Source organism: Culex quinquefasciatus, chromosome 2 (genome assembly GCF_015732765.1).
Source record: "Culex quinquefasciatus strain JHB chromosome 2, VPISU_Cqui_1.0_pri_paternal, whole genome shotgun sequence".
Taxonomy (NCBI): Eukaryota; Metazoa; Arthropoda; class Insecta; order Diptera; family Culicidae; genus Culex; species Culex quinquefasciatus.
The window spans coordinates 112005341-112017798 of NC_051862.1; the positions used below are offsets into that span (position 1 = coordinate 112005341).

At 40.4% G+C, this 12458-nt stretch overlaps 1 protein-coding gene across 2 annotated transcripts in view; it reads right to left on the bottom strand.

The window, feature by feature from the left end:
• LOC119766963 (phosphoribosylformylglycinamidine synthase) overlaps positions 1–12458 on the bottom strand; it is a 138807-nt gene that overhangs the window by 32959 nt on the left and 93390 nt on the right. The window lies entirely within an intron of this gene.

Consider the following 12458-nt stretch of genomic DNA (forward strand, 5'->3'; position numbering starts at 1 on the left):
AGGATTTAAAATTCGTGGATGAACCCGAACCCGAAACAACATTGGCATAAGAAATACCATTAGTGTTACCTAACTTTTCCACGGTAGGGGTATTTCTAGCATTGTTCGAGTGAGACAGCACGAACGTTTGATTTAAAGATGCAGGTACAACCTGACTTTGAGAAAATTTCGGTTTGGATTTCGGCTGATGCTTAGCACGAGAATCCAAAACCTTTTTTCTGATGGGGCAATCCCAGAAATTTGATTTGTGATTTCCACCACAATTTGCACATTTAAATTGGGTGACTTCTTTCACGGGACAATTGTCCTTGTCGTGAGAAGAATCCCCGCAAACCATGTATTTTGGAACCATGGCTCAATGATCAGTACCGTGACCGAATGCCTGGCAACGCCGGCACTGGGTCTGATTCTGGCCATTACCGCAATGTTTTTTAAAATGCTCCCACTTTACCCGTACATGGAACAAAAACTGAACTTTGTCCAAAAGTTTCAAATTGTTGATTTCATTTCTGTTGAAATTAATCAGATAAAATTGTGAAGTCAAACCAAAGCGAGAAATATTCCCGTTTGATTTTTTCTTCATTGGTATTACTTGGGATGGGGCAAAGCCAAGCAACACCTTAAGTTCGTTTTTGATCTCATCCACCGACAAGTCGTTGGAGAGACCTTTCAGGACCGCCTTGAATGGACCTTTGTGGTTTTTCAAATAACCAACAAAAGTTTGGTGATCTTGTAAAGATTCCGTCAACAAGCGACATTCTCCTCTTCGACCAAGCTGGAACGAAACCTTCAAATTGCAAGTTTCCTTGCAATTCTTCAGTTGCGTTCGAAAGCTGGCCAAATCGGAGACGAAAGTCACTACAATTGGCGGAGCCTTTACTCGTTTCTCGACGGCAGAAGGCTCAGTACGAGGAGAAGGATCCTTGTCAACAGTTTCGGATAAAACACCGAAACTGTTTGCCAATGGAATTGGAGGATTGACCTCACTTTCAGAATCAGAATCAGACCTCGGATGAGGCTGTTTTCTTTTTCTGTTTCCGTTAGCCGGTTTAGCGTTCAAACGCTTCACCGACGTAACGACCAAATCTTCAGAAGATTTGCGTTTACCTTTGTTTTGACGCATTTTGCAAGTTCTCTTTAAAAAGATGGCTTCGTTTGTAAAATACAACAAAATTTCAGGTGGGGTTAGTCTTCAAAAGACTGTTTAGAATTTGGGAAAATAACTCAGGTAGTCTTTAAAAAGACTGTGAATATTTTTTGAAATAGCTCTGAGCTTAGGTAGTAAAAAATACCGCAGCTCTAGTGTCCGTTCACCTCGAAGGTTCGCAAGACACTGGATTTTTGGCGGGTTTGTATAGGGGGGGCTTGTACCCAGGATGGAGTTTCGAAGGGTCAGGGATATCCTTCGGCACGTTCAGGAAGACGGACGGTGACCAAGTCCGTTTGGTGGCGTCCGAGTTTTTCGCAACTCGGCCTGGTGAAGCACCACGAGCTGAATGTGGCCGAATAAACGGATTGCGGCGCTCCGGAACGGGCTTATGTCCCCCCGGGGGAGCCATTCGCGGATAGTTTTGTCACTCGCGTTGGAAAAAAAATCGAAAAATTTGCGGAGCACTGAAGAAAAAAAATTGCTGGCTCCGAGTTGCCAGTGCTTCCCAGAATAATTTTATCAACTCCCCATAGCTGGCCCTACGAGGTTCTTTGAGAAGTTCTTTGAATTTATTCCAAATTTTATTAAAATATGTTCAGAAAACATTTTTAAAATTACTTGGCAAGCATGCCGAATTGAAAAACATGCTTGTAAGACTTGGAAATAATGTTCTACATTTTTAGAATAGCTTTATCAACTCCCCATAGCTGTCCCTACGAGGTTCTTTGAGAATTTCTTTGAATTTATTCCAAATTTTATTAAAATATGCTCAGAAAACATTTTTAAAATTACTTGGCAAGCATGCCGAATTGAAAAACATGCTTGTAGGACTTGAAAATAATGTTCTACATTTTTAGAATAATTTTATCAACTCCCCAAAGCTGGCCCTACGAGGTTCTATGAGAAGTTCTTTGAATTTATTCCAAATTTTGTTAAAATATGTTCAGAAAACATTTTAAAAATTACTTGGCAAGCATGCCGAATTGAAGAACATGCTTGTAGGACTTGGAAATAATGTTCTACATTTTTAGAATAATTTTATCAACTCCCCATAGCTGGCCCTACGAGGTTCTTTGAGAGGTTCTTTGAATTTATTCCAAATTTTATTAAAATATGTTCAGAAAACATTTTTAAAATAACTTGGCAAGCATGCTGAATTGAAAAACATGCTTGGAGAACTAGGTGATAATGTTCTGGATTATTAAAATAATTGTATTAACCCCTCATAGCTGGCCCAACGAGGATTTGAATTTTTACTTTCATTCATTCATTTTTCTTCTTGGGAGCGTTTAGGTTTTTCAGATTTTTTTTTTTGTAAATTTGAATTTTGCATCATTAATCTTGAATTGTTTTTTATTTTTATAATTTTTTAACACTGAACCTTGTAATTGTTTAAATAATGTGTACTTCCTTTAATCATTTTTATTTTTCATAATCTGCCGTAGGATAACCAGAAGTTATCCTTGATGCCATAAAGATGGCCGTAGGATAACCGTCCAGGATAACTTCACCCAGGTAATTCTGATTTTAAAAAGTTGTTTCACAGGTAGGAGACGACGGCCAAGTGGAATAACGCTGGACTGGAATCAAACGGACGACGGGTAGGATGATCGGTGTTACGGGTGTTACTGCTGCTACCCGCTGCCGACTGAGCCATCTTCGCATTTTATAAACGACCCACTCAGCGCGTTCCGTTTGAATTCCGTTTAGAATTCCGCTTGAACGAAAAAAGTTCGATTCGAATTCTAAACAGTGTTCGTTTTAGATTCTAAAACGTATTCCGTTTCAAACGCAACAACCGGTTCCGTTTGAGTTTTCGCCGCAAATCAGTTCAAGCGGAATTCAAACGGAATCGAAACGGAATGGACGTGTTGGCGTTGACAGTTGCTTCTTCTTCTTCTTGTTTTTTTCTTGCTGGTTTTCTTTTTTGTTTTTGTTGAATCCATTTTAAATTGGGATTTAACCATAGAAATAGATTAAACTTTTTTATGATTTTACTTTTTTTATTGTCCCTTTAACTAATCGTTCATTAAAACGCATCCCAACCCCGAGCCCGCTTTATTTATTTTTGTTTTAGCAGAGTTAACATATCGCATAGAATTTTTTGTTCCTCTCGAGACGGTTCACATCGACGTCATTCTTGGCGCACCGGTTGACACTTCATCTCTGCCATCGCCATCGCCAAGCAGCTTCAATAGGTTGGCCAGATCAAAGCAGGAAGTCTTCAGGACCTCGACCTTGGTGTGCGGCGGGTACACTTCCTGGCCAGCCTCCTAGGTGTCCTCTCCAAAAATCGCGTGGGCGGAGTGTCCACGATCGGGAGCGTGCCCTTGTCGCTGATCACGACGACATATTTGGAAAGGGTTCGGTGCATCGTCCTCGAAAAGCGCCGAGTATTGGTTCACCGGCTCGCTACACACAAAAAAAAAAATTTCCGAATGTTACATCATTTATGATGTAACACTTTTGCACGTCATTAAACATTTAAATTTAAATGCAATTTGATGTAAATTTGCAACAAATTATACGTAAACACGTGCTTTTACGTGTGATTCAACCGTTTACGTCGAATCTCAAGTTTACATCAAAAGAGTTTACATGAGATTCATTTTTTCCGTGTCGAGTAAATTCACATATTTTTTTCTGTGTAGTATCTTGTCCGTTGTAGAGTGAAATCGGCAGCTGGTCTCGCTGATGGCAGCTGACCCGGACGTTCCTGTACCTTATCTGCGTTCTGATTGGCTGTTGCCATCTTGCGCCCTCGTTGGCCGGAACTGCTGCTGCTGCTGAGTTTGGCCGGGGAAGCTGCATCTAAAAGGAGGAGGAAATGAAATGGGTAATGTTGATTATTGCACCAAGTCCACTCCGTTTCGAATTAGGTGAAGGAAATATCCAACTCACCTTGGCACGAGGAGGATACGCCATTTTCCATCACGTCGCGAAAACTTTGAAAATTAGCTCCCAACGACTTTTCGAAAATTCCAAGATCAAACATGTTTGACGTTTCTTAGAAAGCCGCCTCACAAATACACTCAAAGAAAAACCGCTTCGGCGAATCGCGGCGAAATGTCACCGAGGTTCCGTCTTACACCAGCAGGTGTCGCCCTTGTACCAAAATGGTCGAACGGAATTGAAACGGAGTCCAACCGGAGATTCCGTTTAGAAAATTTCGAAACAATTTTCGAAGTGGAATTCGAAGCGGAATGAACCCGTCAAGCGGAGAACGGTTTGATTGGGGAGCGGCTAAAGCATCAACCCACTGAGAATTTTGGCTCGAGCCTCGACTCGATTCAGGCTCGATTTCGAGCCAGATCGACTCGAGGCTCGAGCCAAAATTCTCAGTGGGAACTTGCTCAGGTCGAGGCTCAGGCAGTGGGCCAGCGAAATATGAGAGCCTTGATGAGAGCGATAGAAAGAGAACCAAATATAACTATTTTTAGTTCGGGTAGTTTTGAAGTCAGCGTTTGGCAGAAATACATTGGATATATAATTTACATTAAATAGGAATTTACAGGAAGCCGAACACGGGTAGAAATTCATCAGATTTGAGTTTCCATGCTCAACGTTTCCATTAGATTCATGATTTACATTAGAGTAATTTCCATGACTTTTTACTCTTTACGTCATATTTCAACATTACATTGAGTGAGTTTACATAGGAAACAGTAATTACGTGCTGTGTAAATTTACATATTTATTGCGCGTATTGAGAAAAAATCAGTTTTGGTGATTTTCTTGTAGGGGTCTCGAAGATACGAGCGCAAGCGTTTTTCAAATTCATCGATTTTCAAATTCATTGATTTTCATTTTCGATTGCTGTCAATTTACAAAGGTTTAGAAAATTATGTTCAGGAATTTCGCCGGATGCAACGGTTCCGTGGCCTTCGCGGCAGGCATGGCGATCCTCGGTCTTCGTATCGGGTCGGATGAACGCACTGTGGGTAGTGATGGCTTTGTCGGGCTGAATTGTCCCTCGTTGTTGAATCGGCGGCACTTGCATCCGCCATTCGAGCCCACACCCGGACCACCCGATGCTAGGGCTGCCAATTCAACTCCGACGATATCTGCCCGAAGAAGCCAGGAACGTAGTGCGTTCATCTAGCCAGGGGCGAAGCTAAAAAACACCAAGCCCGCCGCGAAGGCCATAGAACCGTTGCATCTAGCCCAGAAGACCGGCCAACCGCTGGCGTTCTTTTATAATGTAACACAGTAACAGGGGTTGGGGGCGGTTTGGTCAAAGACTTTGTTACACTTGAGAAACCGGATGGGGCCACCGGGGAACATGGGAAACTTGTCCAGCAGACGAAATTGCACTAGACTTGCTAGAAACACTATATTCAAATTTAAGAAGTTCTATACGTTGCATGCGTCATGCGCATGACCAGTTTATACTGTTTCCTCAATACGGTTCTAGATGTGGCCACCGGAGATCTTAAAACCCGAGTTGAAGTTCCATTCTTACGGATTTTTTTTCGTTTTTCGTTTTCGTAAAAATAAGTTGATGAAAATTCAACATCTGGATCTTCCGGTGGCCCGTTCTTTGGTTGGCTTTTGTAGTTGACGTGGAACCATGTTTCCGTAAATGGTTGGGTCCATTTTCCCCGTCGTCAGGCGGTTTAACCTCACGGCAGCAGGTTCTCCAACGAGGAGGGAGCCTGCCCGACAAAGCCAACAACGCCCGCAGTCCCTCCATTCGACGGTACGGTACAGCTTATCGCGAAGGTCGCAGATTCCGGCACCGGTACGGATGCCACTAAGCCGGCCGCGAAGTTCGCAGAACCGCAGATTCCGTCACCAAACATCAGTCCGCTAAAATCAACAAGCAATCGACCGCCAGCACCAACATTCCCTACGATTTTTTTCAGATTGACAACATGTTTTTTTTGTCTAAGCCTACTCTCTTGCCTTCTCTATAGGTTTTTCGATTGCGACGGTATCTTGCTGCGGCGATTAATTGAAGCGCAGGATTCTAATTTTTCTTGAAATTATTAATATTTCTGTGTATTGCTCGGTGTCAAATTGTTCGGTTATGTTCTTTCATTTTCTTTTGTCGAAGGAGAATGACGTTTTTTCTTTGCCACCTCGGTAAGTTTATTGTTCAAGAAAATGGCCCAACATAAACTATAAATTTTTCTTTTATTTCAGCAGTAATTGGATTTTCTGGCGAAACCTCGGAAATCGTCAAAATCGATGATGCAACAATGGCCCAGGAACAATCGCTTGGACGGATCGGAGCGGACGCAAATGGTGGAAAGTGTACACAGAAAAATATGTAAATTTACACAGCACGTAATTACTGTTTCTTATGTAAACTCACTCAATGTAATGTTGAAATATGATGTAAAGAATAAAATGTCGTGGAAATTACTTTAATGTAAATCTAAATCTAATGTAAATCATGAATCTAATGGAAACGTTGAGCATGGAAACTCAAATCTGATGAATTTCTACCCGTGTTCGGCTTCCTGTAAATTCCTATTTAATGTAAATTATATATATCCAATGTATTTCTGCCAAACGTTGACTTCAAAACTACCCGAACTAAAAATAGTTATATTTGGTTCTCTTTCTATCGCTCTCATACTTCGCTGGCCTGAGCCTTGACCTGAACAAGCTTTTGCCGCTCGTTTATAAAATGCGAAGATGGCTCAGTCGGCAGCGAGTAGCAGCAGTAACACCGAACATCCTACACGTCGTCTGTTCGAATCCAGTCCAGCGTTATTCCACTTGGCCGTCGACGAGAAAGCGTCCCCTACCTGTGGAACAACTTTTAAAAATCAGATTTTCCTTTTGCTGCCCTTTTCAATCATTTTAAAATATAACATAGGCCACACCCTTTTCCTACTGCAATCCAAGTCGAACTTCTCATTCCCATTGGCCAATCAGAATTAGTTGATTTGAACTAATGTAAATTCCAAAACTAATGAAAATTCCAAAACTAATGTAAATTTTCAAAACCAATGTAAATTTCCAATGAATCTAATGTAAATTTCCAATGAATCTAATATAAATTTCCAATGAACCTAATGTAAATATATATCATTTACCATGATACCTTTTGGTACATGATAAATAATGTAAATTTACAGGAATATTTTTTTCTGTGTAGTATGGATGTGTAATCCTCAAAAATAGTGTGTTAGGTGAAATGTAGAATCGCGGAATAAATTAAATAAATCACTTTTTTTCAACTTTAACCTGGGGAAAACATTTTGGTCATAACATTCTAACAAAATTCTAGCAGGATTCTAACAGAAACACCTGCCAGCATTATTCTGGCAGTAAAAATAAAGCAAAGTAATCCACTTTAACGACCCCTGGGTCTTTTGTGGTCTCTGTTGCAAGTTTCTGCTCATTTCTAGGCGTCCGAAGGCTATGTGTGGTGAGTCACTCAAAACCTCTTTTACGCAAATGGACCGACGTTTTACTTCCCCATCCGATAGAAGGCGTAGTCAGGCAAATCTCGTCTCGAAAAATGCCACCGGGTCCGTCTGGGATTGAACCCAGGCCATACTGGGATTCAGAGGCTACCACGCTAACCACTAAACCACCGGACCCGGTGGTATTCTGGCAGTATTCTACACAGAAAAAAAATCCGGTAAATTTACATCATTTATGATGTACCAAAAGTGCACGTCATTAATGATGCTTTTTAAATTGATTTCATTGTAAATTTAAGTGTCATGCAACGTAATCGTACCACACATCATTTATCATGATACCTTTTGGTACATGATAAATAATGTAAATTTACAGGAATATTTTTTTCTGTGCAGGGCAAAAAAAATCAGAAACCTGTAAATTTCCGATGAAATCAACGTAAATTTACCAAAGTGAGAAATTTTTTTAGACCCTTTGAATCTAGAATACGATGTAAATTTCAAACGCTTTTATAGAAAATTGTTTAGAATGATATACTTTTTCATTTCATTTGATCAGATTGAGTATTTGCACTATATGAAAACTTGAATTGGTTGACCATGAACGAAATTTCAAAAGTAAATCTTTCCAACAAGTTTAATAATGTTTGAATCTTACACCAGAAACCAAATTCAACGGAGGAATTGAAATTAAATGAAGATTTAACATTGAATATTACGCCGATTTAAAATGCTAGTCTTGATTTAAAAAGGAGAATGGGCGAATTTGGTCCAAGGATGTACACGAACGGGACCAACTTTTTTCGAAAGATCTCGCCGAGACATGAAAAAAAGTCTTCTGGACCAACTCTCTAAACCCCGGGGTTCAAAAGTTACATGCTGTTGAAGTTTGAGCATTTTGAGTAAAAATATACAAAAAATCGGACTTTTGCTATTTCTAAAATCATTTATAAATCTCTGTTTCATTATGGATTTCGATTTTCTTGACTTCATTCGACGCGTATCAGCAAAAACTATAAATTCTGATATGTCTTAGCATGATTGAAACATGATTTCTCTTGTTTTTATCCGTTTGAACCGTTTGTGCAAGAGGCATCCCATAGAAACAAGTCGAAACTTCAAAGTTTTGAAACCGGATCCGACCCAGACTGCTTCAGTGAGTATGGAAGGCTTCAGTCCAATGTTGTAACATCTTATTAGGATGGTCTGAGTCATCCGAGAACTCCTTGGAGTTAAGATCGGTGAGTCTACCGCCGTAACAAGCAAGATGTCGGCGGTTTATGACCACTAATCATACCCGCATAGCTTCAGTGAGTGTGGTAGACTACTTTGCTAATGTGTTAGGATGTCCTGGGTCATCCTGGGTAGTCTACCACACTCACTAAAGCACTCACTAAAGCTATGCGGGTATGTTCCGTTGTCAAAACCGGTTGACATTTTGCTTGTTACGGTAGTAGACCCACAGATCTTAACTCCAGGGAGTCCTAGGAGAACCCAGGACACTCCAACACATCAGCATAGTAGTCTACCATACTCACTGAAGCCATGCGGGTATGATCAGTGGTCAAAAACCGCCGACATCTTGCTTGTTACGGCGGTAGACTCGCCGGTCTTAACTCCAAGGAGTTCTTGGATGACTCAGACCATCCCAAAAAGTTGTTACAACATTGCACTGAAGCCTTCCATACTCACTGAAGCAGTCTGGGTTGGATCCGGTTTTAATACCTTGAAGTTTCGACTTTTTCTATGGGATGCCTCTTGTACAAACGGTTCAAACGTATAAAAACAAGAGAAATCATGTTTCAATCATGCTAAGACATATTAGAACTCATAGTTTTTGCTGATACGCGTCGAATGAAGTCAAGATGAGCAAATCCCATAATAAAATGGAGATTTTATAAATGATTTTAGAATTAGCAAAAATACGATTGTTTGTACATTTTTACCCAAAATGCTCAAACTTCAACAACATGTAACTTTTGAACCCCGGGGTTTAGAGAGTTGGTCCGGAAGACTTTTTTTTCATGTCTCGGCGAGATCTTTCGAAAAAAGTTGGTCCCGTTCGTGTACATCCTTGGACCAGCTCCCATACAAATTTGCCCATTCTCCTTTTCGAAATATTTTTTTCGAAAAGATCGGAAAATTTCACGAATTTTTCATGTGTTAACATTGAAAATCGGACCATTAGTTGCTGAGATATCGTCATTACAAAATGGTGGGTTATTATGGTCGGGTCCGGTGGCGCAGTGGTTAGCGTGGTAGCCTCTCATCCCAGTATGGCCTGGGTTCAATCCCAGACGGACCCGGTGGCATTTTTCGAGACGAGATTTGCCTGATCACGCCTTCTATCGGATGGGGAAGTAAAACGTCGGTCCATTAGCGTAAAAAGAGGTTTTGAGTGACTCACCACACATAACCTTCGGACGCCTAGAAATGAGTAGAAACTTGCAACAGAGCCCACAAAAGACCCGGGGGTCGTTAAAGTGGATTGCTTTGCTTTTTTTTTTGGGTTATTTTGGTGAGATTAAGAAAACTTCAATTTTCGTGCTTCTTTTTCTTAAAGCGGTTCTATCTCAGCAATCCGAGGTCCAATCTTCAATGTCTCTTAAACAATTTTATGGCAAATTTTGTGAACTTTTCAAAAAAAATATTTTTAGAAATGGTCACTCATGGTCACTATTTTTAAAAATTGAAAAACTACAAATTTTTCGCTAAAATCAAACTTTCGGTGGCTATATCTTTTCGATTGCAAATTAAATTTTGCATTAAAAAATAATGTCAAACTTGTTTTTGCATTAAACATCGATTTTTTTTCCAAAAATCACAATTTTTTTTTAAATTCTTAACTTGGCGGCAGATTTTTTGACTATGTTTCTCTATGGCTCAAAAGTTGCGGATTTTTGTCCCCTAAACATATCAAAAAATCTCGAAAATCAAAAAATACGTATTTTGGGAAATTGAGTTTTAGTGAAAAAGTTGATTAAAAAATCTGCAATTTTTTTTCCGTGTACCTATTTTTTTTCTTAAAAGTCCTCAACAATACCTACAACTTTGCCGAAGACACCAAATTGATCAGAACATTCACTCAAAAGTTACAGCTGTTTGAATATTTACATACCATTTTTGTATGGACAGCAGCCAAAATTGTATGGAGACTTGTATGGATGAACCAATCACACAAAATAGCTTATTTGGTCATAGGGAAGGCCCCCACAAAGTTTGAGGGGAGGAGTTGGCAGCCCTGCCATCGAGAGTAGAAGCTGGAGCTGTGCGGTCCGCGGAATTTCGATTATTTTAACGTTTGTTTTATAGTAATGACCTTGGAAAGTAGTGAAAAGATTGTAAAATGTGTAGATTTACTTGTGGAAAGTGAAGTTTTCCTTTAGTTTTATGAATTTGACCAGTTTTCGCGATTTTAATTTTTACGACGCCTGGTTTGACGGGTTTGACAGTTCAAGCAAATCGTCGCGGTGGCTTCGGTCTTGCAGCTGTATTAGTGAGATGTGAGCTAGCTAGCTCTAAGGGTGGTATTCAACCTGTTTTTTGGACGCCTAAAATAACAAAATCAAATAGTGCGAAAGAAAATAAAAGTAGCGTGCAATGGAATGTTTTTGGAAGCAGCGCTCAAGCAGTTTTATCTACTACTGGAGGAGGTGTTACAGATGAAGAGGAAGTACTTGGAAGATCAGTGAAACTACACTATGTTCTAAGATCGGGTGAAGTCGGTCGGAAATGGTGGATATTGCGCTGAAGCCGCAGTATTTCATCTGCAGCTGACCAAGAATTGCCAGAGAATCTGTACTCCAGGATGTGATCAAGCTGCTCGCAGCTGGAATTCTGGCCGCTTGCGAACAAAACAGGAAACAACGTCCGGGTGCTTGAAAGCTGCCTAGAAATTGGACAACCAGTCGATCCAGAAACTTGGTGAGATCTATCCGAACTGATATTTTAAAATTTTGCCTTCTTTTCAACAATAATTAAATACGCGCTGATCCCTGTTTGCCTGATGGGATTGGAAGTTTAAAGATAGATCGAGAACCCGTCTGGTTTTTGCTCTATGTTTAGGCGGGGCCGGACAATGCCCAACGACCTCGGAATTGGACCGCAAGGAGCTCTGTCATTCTGAAATGGGTCGTTGGAAGCAGCGCGAGGGCTATCACCACCTAATACCCGGGACTGAGATAAGCTGTATCAGCATAACCCAAGTCTGATACAAACTATACTTTCCCATAATTTCGCTGCCGGCCAGCGGGTATTGGATTGGACCACACACACACCAGGGAAGGCCCCCACAAAGTTTGAGCCAAATCAAAAAATACAAAAAAATCCATTTCCGGTTTTGGTAGAGAATTGCTCATTTGGGCTAGAATTCTCAAAGAATTCTTGAGAAAATTTGGCAGGATGATGGCAGCGTTCTAGTAAGTATATTTTCGCTCTGTAAGATTTCTGTAATAATCCTGTGAGAACGCCGTGACTGGGTGAAAAGCATAGTTTCAGTATTTTGCTGCCAGGTGGCGCGGGTCTCGCCCAAAATTGTCTAAGTTTGAGATTTTTGTCGAAGGGTGCAAAACGTTGATCCAGATTTTTGGTGATTTTTCTAGTAATAAGTATTTTTATATACTTCATATATTCATCAGGATCAACTCGAATCTTCTTGCACTGTTTGACGAAGTTGTAGGGAATTAAATTTCCTACAAGAATCTTTCACTTGGACAATTTTGTGCGAGACCTGCGCCACCTACTGCCAAAATTCTGAAACGATGTTCTCCCCATATATTTTAACCCTCTAACGCCCAGAGCTGTTTGCTTATCGTAAAAATAGTAAATAGCTAAATTTTGGTACAAAATTGCAGGAAATACTTTACTTTAACCCATAAACATCGAATTGGTGCAAAAAAGTTTAATTTGAAGTGGTGCACCAGAGCACC